Source organism: Nelumbo nucifera, chromosome 1 (genome assembly GCF_055504915.1).
Source record: "Nelumbo nucifera cultivar China Antique chromosome 1, China Antique-T2T, whole genome shotgun sequence".
NCBI lineage: Eukaryota > Viridiplantae > Streptophyta > Magnoliopsida > Proteales > Nelumbonaceae > Nelumbo > Nelumbo nucifera.
The window spans coordinates 178,847,281-178,867,604 of NC_142649.1; positions in this window are offsets into that span (position 1 = coordinate 178,847,281).

The following is a 20,324-nucleotide window of genomic DNA, read 5'->3' on the forward strand; positions in this document are numbered from 1 at the left end:
ACGAAAACCCAGAACAAGAAAACACTTTAAGCAGGATGAGCAAATCTGCTATCCCCTGAATCTTGGAGATCCTTTTCGAGAACCTCTGTCAGCCAAAATGAGGGGTGCATCCACAGAACTTCTAAGCTGCTAACACCCCTCTTTGCAAGTTGATGGGCAACATTGTTGTCTTCCCTACTAACAAATCTGGCTGACAAATTCCCATGCAAAAACTTAAGAATGTTACTCTGTAATGGCCATGCATGCATCTGTAAGTGCAACAAAGGCTGATTAATCGAAAAAAAATGTCTGATATTTGAAAAGCATCCAATCTGATGTTTGAAAATAGTAAGGAGCCATGATCTGAAACACTAGTATAATTTAGATGGCAACACAAATGAAATCCAATATATGAAAAGCAAGTTTTTTAGATATTAGACCATACTTCAAAATTATCAAAGTCATCTTACATGCTGTTTGGAAGCGTGGGCGCTTTTTGGGACCAATTTTCAAAAAAAAACGCCCATGCTTCCATGACCCATTTTTCACAAAAAAAACGCTTCTGCCACGTAGGCAGTGAGCAACACTATGCTGTTTGGTAAGGTGATTTTCATCACCGTTTTTCATGTATGTGCTGACAAATAAGCACCACATAGGATACACATCAGTTAATTTGGCCTTTCATGCATCCGTGGGGTCCCGATTTTTTAGGCATGCCCAGTTTTTTAATAATCGGTTGAACCAAACAATGAGATACATGGGCGTTTGTTGAAACGCCTATGTGGATCCGACGTGGCACCATTTTTTTTGAAAAACGGCCACGGTTTCAAACATCCCCTTGATCTTTAGGGCTCATATAAATTAGAAACTCTAACGTGTTAGTTGTAAGTGATAATGCACAAGCAACGTGCATGAGCCATGCACGCATCAAACTCTCGATTCCTAAGTTTCTCATGTTGTATTACTTATCCTTGTGATAGTTCTCACCTTAAGATAAGCCTTATCCTAGATAGCTAACACAGTCTTATCCTAGATCATATAGGAATCAACCTTGTAATCTCTATTTAAACAACAAAAAGAGCTTAATAGCACATCTGCTATTTCAACTAAATTGTTCTCTTTATTACTCTCTTATGGTATCAGAGCCATAAGCATTCGAATTTAGATCTTTACCGTGTCGTCCACTACATCGACCAATTCTATTAACCAACTAAACTTTGGAGCATCAGGAAATCATATTCCCCAATTGATTTCAGTTCGGTTGGATGGATCCAACTGTATCGTGTGGCGTTTCCAGGTTGAGAATGCTTTTCTGAGCAATGATCTCCTTGGGCATGTCGATGGGACAACTCCTTGTCCAACTCGTTCTGTGACAACCTCAATTACCTCAGGATCCTCTACCTCGGTGTCAGAACCCTACACACAATGGGTCAAGCAAGAACGTTATATTTTCAACTGGCTGTTAGCCTCACTAATAGAAGCGGTGCTAGCCCAAGTCGTAGAAAGCAAGACAAGCAGAGAAGTTTTGGTAACGCTTGAGAATCTATACTCCCCTCAAGGTATAGCTAGTGTCATTGGTCTCAGGAATGAACTTGGAGCATTAAGAAAGAATGATCTCTCCATGTCTGACTATCTCCAAAAGATCAAAGTATTTAGTGATAAGCTAGCTGCAATTGGAGAACCAATGACTAATTCGCAATTAATTCATCATACTCTCAATGGGCTTGGGCCTGATTATGATGCATTCTCTACAATAATCATTACTCGTACAAATAACATATCCTTTGCCAGTTTACAAATCTCAACCAAAATATAATCGACTTGAGCTATCTCAGATGGGTAATGGATCCTCCAAACCTTCCAAATACAGTAATAATCCTTGCCATATCTGTGGAGGTCGAAATCACTCTACCAAATATTATCAGAAACTCCTTGCACACATTGAAAATTTGAAGAACCCCAAACGCCAACAGCCTTTGGTATACACTGCTACAACAAGTCATGATAAGCAATATCCAGATATTTGGTTTCCCGGTTCTAGTGCAACACATCATCTTACTTTTGATCTGAATAAACTTCAGATTCATTCCGACTATGATATTTTTTATCGTATCTCCATTGGTGATGGTTCAAATCATTGGTTATGAATGATATTCTTCATGTTCCTCGAATTCCTCTCAATCTATTATCTATGGATCATTTCTCTGTCGATAATAATGTTTATTTTGAAATTCATCCTCATGAATTCTTTGTGAAGGATCAACGCACCGGGATAATACTTCTTTAAGAGCCGAATAAAAGTGGACTCTACCAGCTTCATCTTACAATCAAGTTACCAACTATGGCTCCTACTACATTCATGGGTATTCGTACCAGCCTTGACATCTGGCATCATCGAATGGGTCACCCTGCTCTTAGAGTGACTCGACAAACAACTCATCTCCTCTCACAACTTACTGGTAGTCTCTAGTGATGATTTTTCCTTTTGTTCATCTTGCTCAATAGCTAAAAGTCATGTACTCCCCTTTTTCTCAAAATCATGCTATTAGTAACTCTCCTTTAGAATTTATTCATTGTGATCTGTGGGAACCTTCTCCCGTAACATCTACTTTTGGTTATTGTTATTATATTCTTTTTATTGATGGCGTTAGTCATTATTGTTGGATATTTCCACTTACCAGCAAATTAGAGGCATTCAATGTTTTCTTAAAATTTAAAGCCAATGTGGAATTACTCTTTGATGCTAAGATTAAATATTTTCAAAGCGATGGTGGTTCTAAACTCAAGACTTTTAATAGCTACTTCAACCATGTTGGGATTTCTTGGTGAATATCGTGCCCACATACTCAACCTCAAAATGGCTATGCTGAAGGAAAACATCGATATGTTGTTGAAACGGGTCTTGCACTTATAACCCATGTCGCAGTACCCTCCAAATATTGGTTCGAATCCTTCCCTACTGTAGTCTATCTCATCAATCGACTCCCTATTTTTGGTGGTTGGATCATGCTCTCCATTTGAGAAACTATTTGGCCAACCACCTGATTATCTCAGGCTTCGTGCCTTTGGGTGTGAATATTTTCCACATCTCCGACCATATAATAGACATAAGTTGCAGCCCCAATCTCTTTCTTGTGTGTTTCTTGGATATTCAAATTCTCACAAGGGGTATGTCTACTTACATTGCCCCACGGGTAGGATCTTTATCTCTCACAATGTTATTTTTAATGAGGATTTCTTTCCATTTACTACTTCTATCACCGCAACAGCATCTCCACCGCCTATTACAGTTGAGGCTCCTCCCCTTGTTGCTACTTCGGAATCAGCTCCTCCGATTGAAGTTTCTTCTCCGATGCTACCAAGCTCTCAATATGATACACATCCGACTTCAAGTTCTGACTCAACTGCAATGCCATCCTCCTCCTCCTCCTTACATCCCATGATCACTCAGGCTCGACATGGAATTTTTAAACCCAATCCAAGGTATGCTCTCCTTGCTAGTCTGCTTCCGGAATCCAAACCAGCATGTTATTCTCAAGCTCAAAAAGATCCTCGATAGGTCATTGCTATGACTGATGAATATAGTGCTTTGCTCCATAATAATACTTGGTCTCTTACTCTACCTTTGCCTAATAAAAACATTATTGGCAATAAATGGGTTTTTAAAATCAAGCGCAAACTTGATGGTTTAGTTAAACGCTTCAAAGCTCGTCTTGTTGCAAAAGGCTACTCTTAGGAAGTTGGCCTTGATTATGATGAAACTTTCAGCCCTGTGATAAAACCAGCTACTATTCACATAGTTTTATCTCTTGCAATGTCATTCAATTGGGATGTTCGACAGTTAGATGTAAGCAATGCCTTCTTACATGGCAATATTTCTGAGGAAATCTATACGAAACAACCTATTGGGTTTGCCAACCCCCGGTTTCCAAATCATGTTTGTTGCCTCCACCATTCATTATATGGTTTGAGGCAAGCTCCACACGCTTGGTTTACAAGGCTGTGTGATTGCCTTCTGTCCTTAGGATTTCTTGAATCTAGAGCCGATGCCTCCTTGTTTATCTCTTGCTCTACCTCTAGCATTGTTAGGATCCTCGTCTATGTGGATGATATCATCATCTTTGGATCCTCTTCCTCAAGCATCGACTCCCTTGTTCAACACCTTTCATCTCAATTTTCTCTTTGAGATATGGGCCCCGCACATTACTTCCTTGGCAATGAGTTTCACAGGACGACGACTGGTTTTCATCTATCTCAGCACAAGTACATTGATGATCTTCTTCTTCGTGCTCAGCTTCATGATGCAAAACCACTCTCCACTCCTATGTTTGCTTCCACTCAGCTCACAAATTTAGAGGGTGAACCTCTCACCGACCCCACCTTCTATCGCACTATTGTGGGTGCTCTTCAGTATATGACTATTATTCATCCTGAAATCTCCTTTGCCGTCAACAAAGTTTATCAGTTCATGCAAACTCCCACTACTGTTCACTGGGCTGCTACCAAGAGAATTCTTCGCTATCTAAAGGGTATGATTAATTATGGTATGCTCATTTGACCAAGTTGCACTCACTCTCTTGTTGCTTATTCTGGTGCTGACTGGGGTAGCTATTGAAAGGAATGGTAGGATCCATCGTATGGATGCCAAAACTGTTGCGGAATGGGCGGGCGAATTTCAAAAATTTTCTACCTTTCTTTCAACTGGGAATCGCATTCCCTGATTTTAGAATCAAAATTCAATGATCCTACTTGAACCAAACCAGACCAGATTTGAACCAAAAGAGAAGGGAGGGATTATACCTGATCCAGAGAAGTAGTATCTCCCAACGTTGGTGTTCACACCCAAAGAAAATCCAAAGATCAACTCCTACTGAAGATGACACAGTGATGATGGTGCCGAACCAACAATGTTCGTCCCACGAACCAGGTTCTTCTGAAGAACTTGATGGAAGACTGTGAGCACCACATGAACAATCAAGAACCTTTCTTGATTTTCTTCAACTGAGAACACGAACTGGCAGAAAAGGTGGCGGCGGATGCTGGAGGAGAATGCTAGAGTGTTCTGCTAAAAACCCTTAGGGTTCGAATTCAAGTAATTTGAATTAGGGTTTTCCTCCTCTTTCTTAGTGATTAAGAAAACCTCCTAATCATATTAGGAGTTGCCCTTATCCAAATCTGTATTCGGATTAGGACTCCTCTTAATCTTATCTGCAGATTAGATCAGCTCTTGATCTTAACCTAATCTCATATCCGCCCCCTTAAGTGACTGATCAAATCAGCCCAGATTGAAATGGGTTTTAGGCCCAATATGTATTAAGTGCTCGATAGTCTTCCAAATTGCTGCTCAATTGGGCTTCTTTGTATGGTGTGAGACCCAAGCATTGATCTACACATCAGCCACATGGGTTCGGCCCAGCCTTTGTTACAAGGCTTAGCCGAATTCACTGAAAAGCCTAGTGAACCCCCTGAGCCCATCACATGGACCCTGTGGGCCCAACACTTACACTAAGTGGTCCCTAGGCCAAACCATCTTATAAAAACCCAGGGATTGTGGGCAGATGCAAGATTAGCCCATCAAGTATTATCCTAAATGGCCTTACACTTAACCTCTCAGCCCATAATGATCAAGCATTGCCCGACAAGAGAGGACATCTCCCTCGGCTGCAAGGAACAGTGTTGTACTCTCTACTCACATGGATCCCAGGAATTAAAACCATTTGCAAACATTTTGAAACCATATATAAGTATATATCATATATATATATATATATATATAAATTTTGCAAAACAAAATTCCAACGATTGAAATCAATTGTCGGCAGTTTGGTTTCCATCAGAGAGAGTGCATCCCCGATCATTACCTTTGTCCAACAAAGGGGCTGATCTCGTCAATACGATCACCCACTCAGATGAATTCTTAGATTGTCCCAACATACCCAGGTTTTGACCCCCACTAAGGATCTCACTGATTGGCATATCAAAGACAGCCCAATCCGACACCTAGTGCAGTACCATAATCGGGTCTAAGGGTCAGGTGTAACTTTCTAGTTTTGTCCATCAATCTCCAAGGTCCAGGGCAATACTGGAAATCTGGTCCGGTTCAAGGGTTCAAGTAATCCTATACTGCGTGTGCCTTGGGTCTCACCCTGACAGCTGAGACAACCCACCCCAACAATTGGCAGCACACCAATGTCAGCCTTGGCAGGATAAATCTCCCCAGACTTATCCTCCTTTAAACTAACACAAGTCTCATTAAGTGTCCAGTTTTAGGGTCTTACACAGAAATATACCACACAACATGAATCAAACATGTATTTTATTTATTTACACTAAATATCAAAAGTACATCAAAATTGATTGAAGCTAAGGGCATACAAAACTGTCTAACAGCTATCTCATGGATCATCGTTCTCAAAGTGGTTATTGTGTATTCTATGGACCCAACCTAATTTCTTGGAGCTCCAAAAAGCAACTGACTATGGCTCGGTCCAGCACTGAATCTGAATATCGCAGCTTGGCTTCTGCGGCTGCCGAAGTTCTATGGCTCCGTATGCTTCTTCAAGAACTAGGTGTTTCCCTCTCTATGCATCCACTACTATGGTGTGACAATATGGGAGTGAACTTTCATGCTACTAATCCGGCTCTTCACTCTCGCTCCAAGCACATCAAATTGGATATTCATTTTATTCGTGAGAAAGTTGCAAACAAGCTCATTGATGTATGGTTCATTCCCTCAGCTGATCAACTAGAAGACGTTCTCACAATGCCTCTTGGTCAACCTCAGTTTGAACTACTTCATACCAAGCTCACTGTCTCTCCTCCGGCTACGCTTGAGGGGGTGTAAGTAATAACGCACAAGTAGCGTGCATGAGCCATGCACGTATCGAACTCTTGAGTCCTAAGTTAATCAAACTCTTGAGTCCTAAGTATTCTCATATTGTATTAATCAAACTCTTGAGTCCTAGATAGCTAACACAGTCCTATCCTAAATCAGATAGGAATCAACCTTCTAATCTCTATCTCTTGTACTCTTTTTAAACAATAAGAAAGAGCTGAATAACACATCGGCTATTTCAATTAAATTGTTCTCTTTATTACTCTCTTATTAGTATTAATAATACTATGTTTGTTATTGATCAAACCTTACCCACAGGCCACAACCTTTGTGTATTGGAAAATTTTCACTGGCCACCATCATGTCATGAACCCACTAATGGATCCATATAGTTGGGGTAACGTTAGATGGGTTGTTAATCTCATGGTTTTTAAAATCGAATTGGTCAGGGGTCCAGTTACTGGTTCGAACGGTCCAATCATTCAACCTGAATGGTCAGCACGTTCTGACAAAAAAATAAAAAATTTAAAAAATTTTGAAAAATGGTCAAAACCGTTTGAACGGTTCAAACGGTTAACCGGCCGGCTCAGCGGTTTACTGACAAAAATCAACGATTTTGGGGAAAAACGAAAGTGGTCAGGTGACCTTAATCTATATAGATAGATAGATAGATAGATAGATAACAATATAGCTAACCATGCCTCTCCTTGGTAGGATACCCCAACCCTGCTCTCTTTGACTCTCTCTCCCTCTCCCTTCTCAGCCTACCATTAAACCAACTCATACATTGCCATCCACTTGCAATAGGCCACATCACGTTGCTATCCAATAGCCACTTATAAGTTCGTGTAAATGAGGAGACTGAAGATTATGTTTCCTTCCGAACATACGTACGTGTTTCATCAAGAGAAAACTTAATTAACCGAATATCAAGTCCTTCAAAACATAGAGAAATATCGTCCTTCTATACCTTCTTCCCACCCGTGTTGCATCCTTCTGCATTCTATTCACATCTACAGATCTACTCCCACTTCTTTTCCATCCATCTGTTGCAAAGCACAACAACACCGCCCTTAGTTTGGGACTTAGTTCCATCAACCAAAGTAGAGCAAACCCACCCCTATTTTGAAACTCATTTCAGTCAACAAAATGTTTGGTTTCAATCTTACATTTTTCTTTCTTAAATAAATTATTTAGAATATAATAGACTATATTTGTATTGCTCCTAGGTTCTACTCTATTTGGATCCACACAACCCCTTGCTTCCTAGAGAGAGATCTGAGCACAACCCATATGTGTTGTGTTAAAGCCTGGGTATGTTTTCCGTCTTCCAAATCATTTTTCTGTGTTAAATCTATCTTCCAAATTTTCCATCGTTTATGTGTTAAAGTCATTGCCCAAATCATTTCTATGTTAAACCCACATCCATCCCACCACGTTCAGCATAACAACAAAGGATTCGGGTCAAAAAGATGGCCCAAATCTGGGTGAATGGGTCGCGTAAGGATGTTACTAAATGATTTGTTTGTTGACTTGTTGTTAATGTTAAACGATTATTAAACTGGTTGGCTATTCATGTCTTGATCGGGTCAGGTATGGATGTTATCAAACGTTAATGTTAAACAGTTATTAAACTGGTTGGTTATTCTTGTCCCATGTCCCACAATTAAAATGTCATAGTAATTACCAAAACTAATAATTACAAAATTATTGAAGAATTGAATATTTAATGATGATTAAGAATTATTTAATAATTAAAAAGGTCCAATTTAATTTAATATAAACTACTGAATTACGTTAATGAATTAATCATGTTAACTAAATATTTATAGATTATGTTAATAATTATATTTAATATTTACTGATTTTTATAATTGATAATATTAAATATTATAATATTATAACACTGATAATTATAATTGTGTTTTAATTTTTCAGTCATTCACTAATTTTAATATTTTATATTCAAATTTTAATACTTTTTAAGTCTTAGCTACTAAATTTAGTTATTTCATACATTAGTATTTTTGGTAATTATAATACTGAGAATTATAATATTACTAAAAATAATTACTGAATTCTCAAAACAAAAAATAATTAAAATTCTGAAATTTCTAATAATTACTAAATTCAACTTAATTTTTTCATTATTATCTTGAAATCTGAAAATTGTGAAAATGCTGAAATTAAAATAATTATTGAAAAGAAAAAATAATTATATCAAAAAATACCATTTGAAATTTCAGAGTTAGTGAGTTTTTGTGTCCAATTGATCTTATTGTTAGATTTTGAAATTCCATTTTATTTATATAATTTAGTGAAAATACCATTTGATATTATTGTTAGGTTTAGAAATTCTATTCTATTTATGTAATTAAGTGAAATATCCATTTGATCTTATTGTTTGATTTTGAAAATCCTTTTTATTTATGTAATTTAGTGAAACTTCTATTTATTAGATTTTGAAATTCCATTTTCTTTATATATTTTCTTGCTTATTTTGCTTATTGATATTTAGTGCTTAAATTACAGTCCAATATTATAATTTATTGATATTTAGTGTTTCAATTTTTGTTGATGGTCTAACTAAAATTAGTGACTCTACTCCATTACCTGCTTATGAGTTATGACTATAATGGGTTGGGTTTAACCCAAAATCGACCCTAACCCATCCAAAATTCAAATGTTTTATTCAATTAATCGGATTAGTGTAGTTTATTTGTTATTTAATTAATATTCTTATTCACTTTGCTTTTTTCAATTAACAGACATCATTGTTATTTTCATTTATTGTAATGATTAACTTAATGGAAATTATTAATTTCATTTTGTTAAATTATCTATTTATAAAAGTTAATTATTTACCAAACATTCATTTACAAATAATTAATTTAAGTAAAATTTTTACCGAAAATTAATAATTTGTTTTTATAATTTTTCAAACATATTTTTTGGAAATATTGATAATTAATTTTGGTAATTGGTCATTATATGGTAAATTGTTTTTGTATTTTTTATAATTTTTAAATTAAACATTAATTAAAATGTTAGAGACCATCACTTTGTTATTGTTGTTTGATTGTTAAAACTAATTGAAAATTACTTTTTGGGGTTTTGGAAAATTATAAATTTTGGGGTGGGAACAGGGAACATATTTTTGCCCCAAATTGGGGATGGGGTTTGCATATAATTCTCCGAACCCGATGATAAATTAGTAAAATATATGTAGATTTAATATTGATTTTTAAAATATCTCTAAGTTTTCATCATATTCGTATAATCCTAGGATCCCATAATTTCATTTATAAAATACCCACAAATTGTCATAATCTAATTCCTAAAATACCCCCAAATTCCCATAATCCTATTTGAAAAATATCTATAAATTAGAGTTTTTAGGTGGTTGCCTCATGGTGGGGAAAATTTGGAGATTTCCCATCCCCGATGGGGAATGGGTGCCTCACCTCAAACCCACCCCACCATTGGGGTCAGGGCGGGGATGGAATAGAGCGTCTTCACTTACGGGAGTGAGGGACAAAGAGGTGTACCCCATCCCAAGCATCGCACAGGGCCCCGCTAGTTGTAAATAAAAAAAGTCAGAATATGTGAAGTGAGAACCAGTCTTTAGGGGATATGATTACAATCGGTTATTGTGTCATGGACTGGTTAGAGGCATAGTGGGTCACGAGTAGTGAGTAAATCACGCCTTTGCAAGAAGTTGTTAGTTTGAGGTCGGGATAAGTGGGTCAAGTTGTTAATTAATTTTAGGGGCCAAGTCTTTTAGGAGTCGGTTATTATATTGTTAAGAGTCCTTTTAAATTGTAATCATCATCTGAATTTACACTTTCTCAATTGATATTAGGGTAAAATACAAAAACCTCTCTTGAAGTTTCTGACAATCATAAAAATCTCCCCTATAGTTTTATTGTAATAAATACCTCCCTGAACTTTTGAGAAACTCAAGAAAAACCTCCCTTCCGTCATTGACCTAGACGGAAAATGTATACATTTACAAAATTACCCCTAAGGCATCATTTAAAGAAATCATAAAATACCATATTTTCCCTAAGCAACATCTCCCAATTTCCCTTATTTCCACTAACGAATAAGCACGAGCTAGCTACAACCATGCCATTAAACGACTCTCATTCTAATGAAAGAGGGGATCCTCAGTTGAATTCATTCATTTTCATTTGAATGAATTCTTTCTCCCACTTAATCCCAAACATCTACCGTCCAAAAGGTATATCAGAATACCTTTATCATTGATGTCACGCATCTGCACTTTCAGAATTTCAAAATCTTCATTGCATTTGGCATCATCTCCATTTAATCTGTTAGCCTGTGCTTTCTTCAGGGCTAACCGCTACTCAACAATTTTGCTTCATATTTTTTTTGGAACTTCAAAAAGGCGATTAGGGCTCTCTGGTGATAATTGATAAAGTCAACGGAAACTGGTCAGTTAGTCATTATAATCAATACTAAACCCAATGGCGCTAATTCGACTAGTTTGTTGTGCAAAGGAGATTTTATGAGTAAAGAACCCAAAAAATAGACACAACATGGTGTAGATCCTGAGTAAAATGGTGACTTGACAAACTAGAAGATGGCTCTTTGTCTCTTGTTAGAGGTCACATGGCATGGTTATAACAAAAGCATTATCTTTACTTTGGACTTCAAATCTAAAACTTGTATCAGGAACAAGAGCAGAGAAGCTAATACTCACCAAACAATGAGTCTTATGTAGTTGTATAAACTACTTGGACCCTAGGATATTGCTTACCTAGGTGTTGTATAAACATTCAAAATTCTCTTCAGAAGAATTGAGAAAGTGACTAGGAAAGAATGATATAGTTTGGACTTTGAAGCCATATTGCAGTTTTAGCGTCTTCCTTACTCCATTATCTTTTAGAGTTGGAAAAACAATAATAATACAGGGCCATTACTTTTAAGTCAATAAAAACACAAATTGATTCATATGAACTCTCAAATTGTTCTTGTGCTTTACTGCTTTAGTCTATTTAGTCTGTAGAAGAGAAGAAACAATTTATGGCAAGCATGACCTCAGGCAGATGCGTACAGAGGAACTTGGGGAGTCCATGTTTCATATATTTCTCTCCTTCCTTAGCATTCTTGTAATCAAGTGTGGGTGAGTACTAGTTAGCCGTTGGGTGAGACATCAATTCCCATGTTTACTCAACCCAAGAGAATAAAACAAATGCAAAGAGAAATAGGGTAGTATGGACATGGCAGAGGAAATGAGGATGTAGATTTGTTCTCTCGACAACAGAGTTCAAGAGGAAGCTTGCGGTCATTAACGGCATTTATAATGGTGGAGACACAACAGGCGAGCTTTTTCTTTTTGTGCTTGGACAAGCCAAAGAGGAAGAAGTTGGGTTTTCCGGCTGGTCCGACGAGGAAGAAAAAACATATCTAGGTCTGAGTCTGACCTGGCCAATGAGAAGGAATAACGCAAAGACCTGCCTGGATCTCGGCAGAAGCGATGGCACCAGTGCCGTTATCGCACAGATGATGGTTAGTGATGTTTTCCATTTGGGTCAATAACAAAAGGGTAAAATCAATATTTTAAAAAAAAATTATGCTTCAGTTAACGTTTTCTGTCTAGGTCAGTGACGGAAGGGAGGTTTTTGTTGAATTTTTCAAAAGTTCAAGAGAACTATTTGTTACAATGAAACTATAGGGGAGGTTTTTATGATTGTCAGAAACTTCAGGGGAGTTTTTTATATTTTACCCTTGATATTATTTGGAGGTTCTTTCGTCTCCCCTCAAAGTAGATGAAATCCTACGTTACATCCTACTTGGGATTGTAACACATCATCTCATGAAAATGACATTAATGCATGCTATGATCCTAATTGATGAGAAAAGAAAATCAACCCAAGTACCATTTATCAGATGTTGTAGTTTCATGTGAGTTTTACGTTGAACCCTGAATTATACATACATACACACACACACACACACACACACACACACACACATACATACATACATACATACATACATACATACATACATACATACATACATACATACATACATACATACATACATACATACATACATACATACATACATACATACATACATACATACATACATACATACATACATACATACATACATACATACATACATACATACATACATACATACATACATACATACATACATACATACATACATATATACATATAGCAAGACGATTCATGTCACCATGCCTCTCCTTGCTCTATTTCCCCGACCTTGCATTTTCCTTGAGTCTCTCTCCTCTCCCCCTTCCCACCACTCCCAATTTGACATGTTAGCACTCTCTCTCTCTTCATTCCTCTCCCTTCCCATTGGATTCTCTCTCCCCCCCACAACTCATGTCTCTCACTTTCTATAACGACCTAATTTCTCTCCTTAATTAGCTCAATATATGTTTTATCCTCTCCTTCACTTTTATTTCTAATTCCACTTACCCATAAAAATAGGGCCATAATTTATTAAGATTTAGTTTTCCAAATCAAGCAATATTTATCAATGTTTTTGAACCATCGTTGACCCAAACGGCTGGATCATTTGGCCCGGAAACCGTCCAAGCAACCAGTTCTGTTCACCCCTAACCCATTCCCAGGTCAAAAATCGTTGACCCGGGTGGTCGAATCGTCGACTCGTTTGACCTAGATAGTGATTCATAGTATAAAGTTGCAGAGAGAACTCAGATCTGAGACACAAACTCAGATTTGAGATCCAACACAAAGAGAGAGAAGAAGAAGAATAGGAAGAAGAAGAAGAAGAAGAAGAAGAAGAAGAAGAAGAAGAAGAAGAAGACTACAGGTGTTGTAGAGAAATTGATCTCAAATTTGCGTCTGTTGTTGCCGCCTCGCTGTCGCCATCACCATTATCATCGTCGGTGATCGTTGAATCATCTTCCTCCCCTTCCTTCTTCTTCCCTCCTCTCCTTCCTTTCCTTTCTCTTCTTTTCTTTTTTTCCTTTCTCCTTCCTTTCCTTCTTTCTTTTCTTCTTTCTCAACCAACATCTCTTCTCCAGTTCTCCTTTCTCAGCCAACAACATGTCTTTTTTCTTTCTCCTTTCACAAATCTCATATAAATATTTGCCCTAATATGCAAACCATCCAAACCGTTCAACCCAGATGGTCAAACCGCTGATCCAGAAACTGGTAGCTAGAACGGTTCCATTTCCGGGTCAATTTTTAAAACCTTGATATTTATATCTATAGATGTGAGTTCAAGAAAAGAGAAGGGAATAAGGGGAATTTGATGTTTTTTATATATTCATGGCATATTCCATTATTGTTAAATAATAAATTAGTTATGAAAATTATTAAAAATTTTTGAAAAATATTCTACCAAAAATTATGAAATAATTATTTTAGAAACAATCCATTATTTAAAAAATATTAAATAATTTAATAATCTACCAAAGAATTAATAAAATATCCATTATTTAATAATTTTTTGTTATTAATAAATGTTCAAATTTTCAACATTTAGCGTAGTTTACATTAATCGTTGTAATTTAATAAAATTTCATTAAAATTTTACAATAATAATTTATTGATAAAAGATATTACTAATTAGTATAATTTACTAATTTATATAAAATCAATAATTATAGTTAATGAAATTTTAATCCATAATGAAACTCTTTAACTAATAATCCATAATTATTTTTTAAATAAGAAATTAATCTATGAAAAATATTCTCCAAAACTATTTAAGTAATAATCCATTATTATTATTCAACTAAATAATTATTAAAAAATTTTAGGAAAATTAAGTTAGGAAATTAATCTATTAGAAATTGTTTCATAATTATTTAAATAATGACCCATTATTATTATTATTATTCCAATAAATAATTTAGGAAAATTATTAAGTCTACCCACACCGATCTAGACCACTTGGTTGACTTCGATCATACATGGTTTTACATTAATTAACAAAAAATGGTTTACTTTTAATTAAAAATAATGTAATTTACTATAATTAAATTTACTTTTATTAATTGTAAATAATTTAGGCTTAAAAGTAAATAATTTACATTAATTTATTGTTATTGTAAATTTAATTACTATACATTACTACTAATCAATAGTAATTTCAATATTTTTTGGAAATTATCATAAAATATTGTAATTTAATTTTATTTAATTTACTGTTAGTTGATTGGTTAGAAAATTATTAGAATTGTAGGCATGGCAATTTGAATTGGGATTTGCTCCTCATACAGGGTGCCTCACACCGACCTCACATGCACATCTCATCATGCATTGGGAACATCTCCCATGAAAAACTGGGTACCAGCCTTGCCCCGCCCCGAACGGGGCAAGTTTTTCTCAAATCTTAAACGGGGACGGGGTAGAGACAAGATGGGGATAGGGAAAATATTTTTGCCCCAAATTAGGGATGGAGTTTGCATATAATTCCCCAAACCTGATGGTAAATTAGTAAAATATCCGTAAATTTAATATTGAATTTTAAAAAATCTCAAAGTTATCCTCATATTCTTGTAATCCTAGGATCTCATAATTTTATTTATAAAATACCCCTAAATTCTTATAATCCAATTCTTAAAATACCCCCAAATTCTCATAATTATATTTGTAAAATATCCACAAATTATATTTTTTTAGGTGATTGCCTCAAGGTGGAGAAAATTTGGAGATTCCCCATCCCCAATGGGGAATGAGTGGCTTGTCCTGAACCCGCCTTACCACTGGGGTCGGGGCAGGGATGGAGTAGAATGTCTTGGCTTATAGGGGCAAGAGACAATGAGGGGTGCCCTATCCCATGCATCTCACTGGCCCCACTAGTAATATAATACATACAAACATACATACGTACATAATTGTGGAGATCGATACATATATATATCCATTGGATATCACATTAAACTTGTATCTTTTTTATTCTTATGAGACTGATATATTGTATTATTTTATGATACACATATTTGTATTTGTTTATTTCCAAATTGAGCCTTCGGTATAAAATTAGCACCGCCAGTGAGTTTAATTAAGTTGAAAATTACAAATTTTATATTAAATAAGAATGCAAATCATAAGTAGGGGTGAATAAGAAAAACCGAACTAAAATGAAAAATCGAAAGGCAGATTCAGATTTACATTGCAAATAAACAATTAAACATGAATATCATTCGGAGTAGGTGAAGGGCATTTTCTGTGTTGATTTGTCATTGGTTAGCTCAAGCAAATGTAAGAAAGGAGAGCGACTGAAAACAACAGAAATAAAGCGATCACATGGGCCATGTCGTCAGGTGAAAACGGTCCCATGTGCAAGAGTCAACTTTATGGGGAAAATAAGAGATCTAAATTTGCATTAAATGACGTTGAAAAGGTGTTTCCAAATCAGTGTAGAAGCCTTTAATTATTGGAGCCTATAGAGCCGAAAGATTGGAGAAATTTTTTCAAATACACACAGCATGAGAAAAAAATGGGGTCTTCGTCAAACCGACCATGTCGCAAAACTTTGTTATCAAACCACGAGAATTCAATCAGCCCCAGACAGCTCATTGAATTCAAAAAGTAAGTGGGTCTCATCATACTTGATATGACATATGTCATCACCTTATTCCCATTTCCCCTCTATAACTCAGGCTTAAGTAGTCGTTTCTACTTTAGTTATAAGAGCTGCACCGGTAAGAAGGGGATTGAAAATGTTCTTTCAGTTTTTAGTTAGATGGCAAAGATTATCCGAAAAAGTACATTGTAGCCCACTGCAGAATGAATTGTGAAATTATGTTTTCGTAGTTTATTAGTAGTTTCCTTATAAATCGCATGAATTTGATATCTAGGATTCATCGTCCTCTACACTAAAACTAAAAATTTTGAGCTGAGCTGGGTTGATCAATTATTCTTCCAAGATTATTCACATGACTTGCAAATAATTTATGCAAACTATTCATATGTATTAATTTTTCAATTAACCCTCTTCATACACAAATTTTACATATCAAAAATATATATACTTTAATCACACAACGAAAATTAGATCTATTTATGGGCCGGGTCAGACTAGGCTTTCAGGCTTTGCCTCATGGCTGTAATGTGTTGTGGCATGTATGTGTGGGTAGCACGTTTGTGGTAGTAGATTCAATCTCTAATTTCCCTCTCCTATAGAGGGGGTTGAGGGAATGCTTTTAATGCAATTGATCATTTATTCTTTTTAGGTTGATCGTTACACCCTGGAATATTTTATATTAATTACTTTAACCACTTAAAAAGGCAAAAGAAGAAGTCATTAATTCAGTTCATCCATTTGATCAGTTGTTATCAAATGGCCATGGCCTCTAAATGTTTTCATACATTGGGTCATGGTGCTATGCTGAACCCTGAACCCTGAACTAGCCTAATTCTAAATAAGTTTGCTACTTTTCTATGAAAGCCAATAAACATCATCGTTAAAGTAAGACAACTCTTACCTTTATTACTACTGTGAAGCTCTTTCTAAATGTTGAATTAAAGGGAATGTCTGTGCAACAAATGACAAATGAGTCGGAGTCCAATTGATATTCAAATCTTCTGGTGTAAAAAGAAAGAGATGTATGGAGTCTATCAAGGAAGACTGAGAGGCGCTCTTTGGTAATAGAAGTCTAAAAGTAAACATCATTGAACCGCATTTGACAGCAACATCCATCTCCACGAAATTGGATACTAATCCAGCCAATATCTATCTTTTTCATAATTTGTGATATTAGTGATTGCATTGTTTCATCTTCCAACTATCCCAGTCTACAGGACATTTTGGGCGGTGTTTGCCACCGATGCCCTTGTTTCAGAAAACAGTGACACATTAGCATTATGTTAAAAAAATTGCTAGTCCAAAAAATGGTAACATGTTTGGAATCATTTTTTCATAAAAAAAATGGTACTTCAAATCATGATTTAGAAATCGGGAAGACATGATTTGGAGCAATGCCGAATTCAACGTTTTCTCAATTTAGAGCTTATTACTTCCAACGAAGACGTGATGCGGTAGTGACGTGGACTTCCTATAATAGGTGTCAATGCTAAAAGCAGATATGAAGCACTGGTACCAAACAGGTGTTGTTGTTTCCTTAGGAAACGTCCTATCTGGCAGCAATGTTTCCAAACAAAAAAAGACACCGTTTTTTCAAAAAACGGTGCTTCCAACCCACACAAAAACGATGCTGTATATGCAGCATCAATGCCAAATATATACTTCATTGTAGTCAAATCTCATTTATTGTTATTAGTGTTTTTTTTTTTAACTTTGAAAGTTGGATGTTTGTCTTCCATCAATTGTTGTCAGTTCTAGTTGATTTGATAACAGGTGTGTCTTAGTCCATGTTTGGGAGTGTTTAAAAATAAGTGCTTATTTGGGAAGGGGCTATACCATTAAATACTTATTGGTGTTTAAGAAATAAGCACTTATTCAAATTTTTACTCCCAAATTTGGGCTTATTTTTTAAGCCAAATTTCCAGCTATTTTTTAAGTGCTCATAAATAAGCACTTATTCAAATTTTTACTCCCAAAATTGTCCACGGTAAATTTTTAGAATACTAATTATATCCTTTTACAAAGGCACTTTATAAAAGTAATTTTATGAAAAGTACTTTTGTGAAGGTAATTTTATGAAAAGCACTTCTGTGAAAGTACTTTTATGAAAGTACTTTTGTAAAAATAATTTTATGAAAGTATTTTTATAAAAGTGCTTTTATGAAAGCATTTTTATAAAAAGTATTTTTACCAAAGCACTTTTATAAAAGCATTCTTACGGAAGTACTTTTGTTAAAGTATTTTTATGGAAGTACTTTCATCAAAGTATATTTATGAAAGCGTTTTTATAAAAGTTCTTTTATAAAATCACTTCTATCAAAGTTTTTTTATTCATTCACTCTGGATTGGATATTTTGAAAATTTGAAAGAAAATGAATGACAAAAAAATAACAATTGCTTATTTAAGTGCTTCTTAGAGAAAAAGACCACCGAATAAGCACTTGCTTTTAAGTACTTATGTTTAGCACAAGCACTCCCAAACATGGTCTTAGTTCATTTTGATAAAACCCATTTTGAATTTTGAGTGAACCAAACTCACTAGAGAATAACCTAAATCATATAGACTGTTTGAGAAGTCAAATCCAATACATTCAACAGGAAGAGCTTGGGCGGTTTGATTATTGATGCAATGGCCAAATTACACAATGGCATGCATCGGCGCTTGAATGCAAATCATGAGAAGTACTAGTAGTATTTAAAGCAACAAACAAATTCATCTTCTATTTCTATATGGTGGTGTTATTTAATATGAATTAATGATGATTCCAAATTAATGTAGACTCATTTCTGATGTCAGGAACATTTGGAATTTATGTCTCAGAATACCCCCCAACATGTGATTTCTGGACTCAACTCGAACTCATCCTAGTTTCCTCCTGTTCCTCCAATTTTGGAGTCAACCTTTTTTCTTTGCCACTTTTGAAATCCAGAAACCAATTTAACTGTGAAAGTTTGAATCTCACTTTTTTTTTGGCAATTTTATTATTAGGAAACTAATCCATACTACTGAAATCCTCCCCAAATACAAGCTACGTACGTGAAGCGGTGGAGGGTCTCATAATCTTTTTGTTTTTTTTTTTTTTTTTTTTTCCTCAAAATTTGTAATCTAAATCAAGATTGATTCAGGTGCAAATGTGAATCATATACAAATTTTGCATCCAATTTAATTTTGTAATTATGATTTTCACTCCAACCTGATACAAAATTTACACTTTTTGCCTCATTTGCAATCATTAATGTATAAATTTTGCATCTAAAAAAATGATACAAAATTTACACCACCTCCCTCCTACCTCAATTCAGTGAGAACCACACTACCTCACTCCCAAATAAATAACCCTCCTACCCCCATTCTCTTGCATATAAGATGGAGCCACACTATTTTATTTTCTATTTTTTACTTTTCACAAACACAGCAAGATCAAATACACTGATGATGTTTTACACTGAACTAGCAAGTGACTGTTGCTTTTTTTTGAAAATAGTGATGGGTGGAAGAGTGAAAATCGACGTAAAACTACACTCCATCCAAACGCATGCAAAACTGAACCAGAGTATAGTTTTACGTTGTTAAACACCCTCTTTTCAAATGCATATAAAATCGAACTAATATAAAATTTACATCGATTCTTGATTTACATCACATCCAAACGCAATCATAACAAAAATAAATTAAAATTTACACACAGCTTATTTGTATTAACATGAATTTACACCAGTTTAAATAAACCAAACACAGCCTAGAGAATGATTCATTGATTCCAGGCAGGGCAAAGGAAACGGCAAGACAGGGACAAAAGCACATGATGCAAGGGCAAGCGGAAATTAAGCACTTATGATCAAAAAAACAAAAGGACCCATTCAGCGATTATTGAATTGGATGATTCAGAAATCATGATGAGATTCTTATATATTACCCTCCAAAAGACTGCTGTATCGT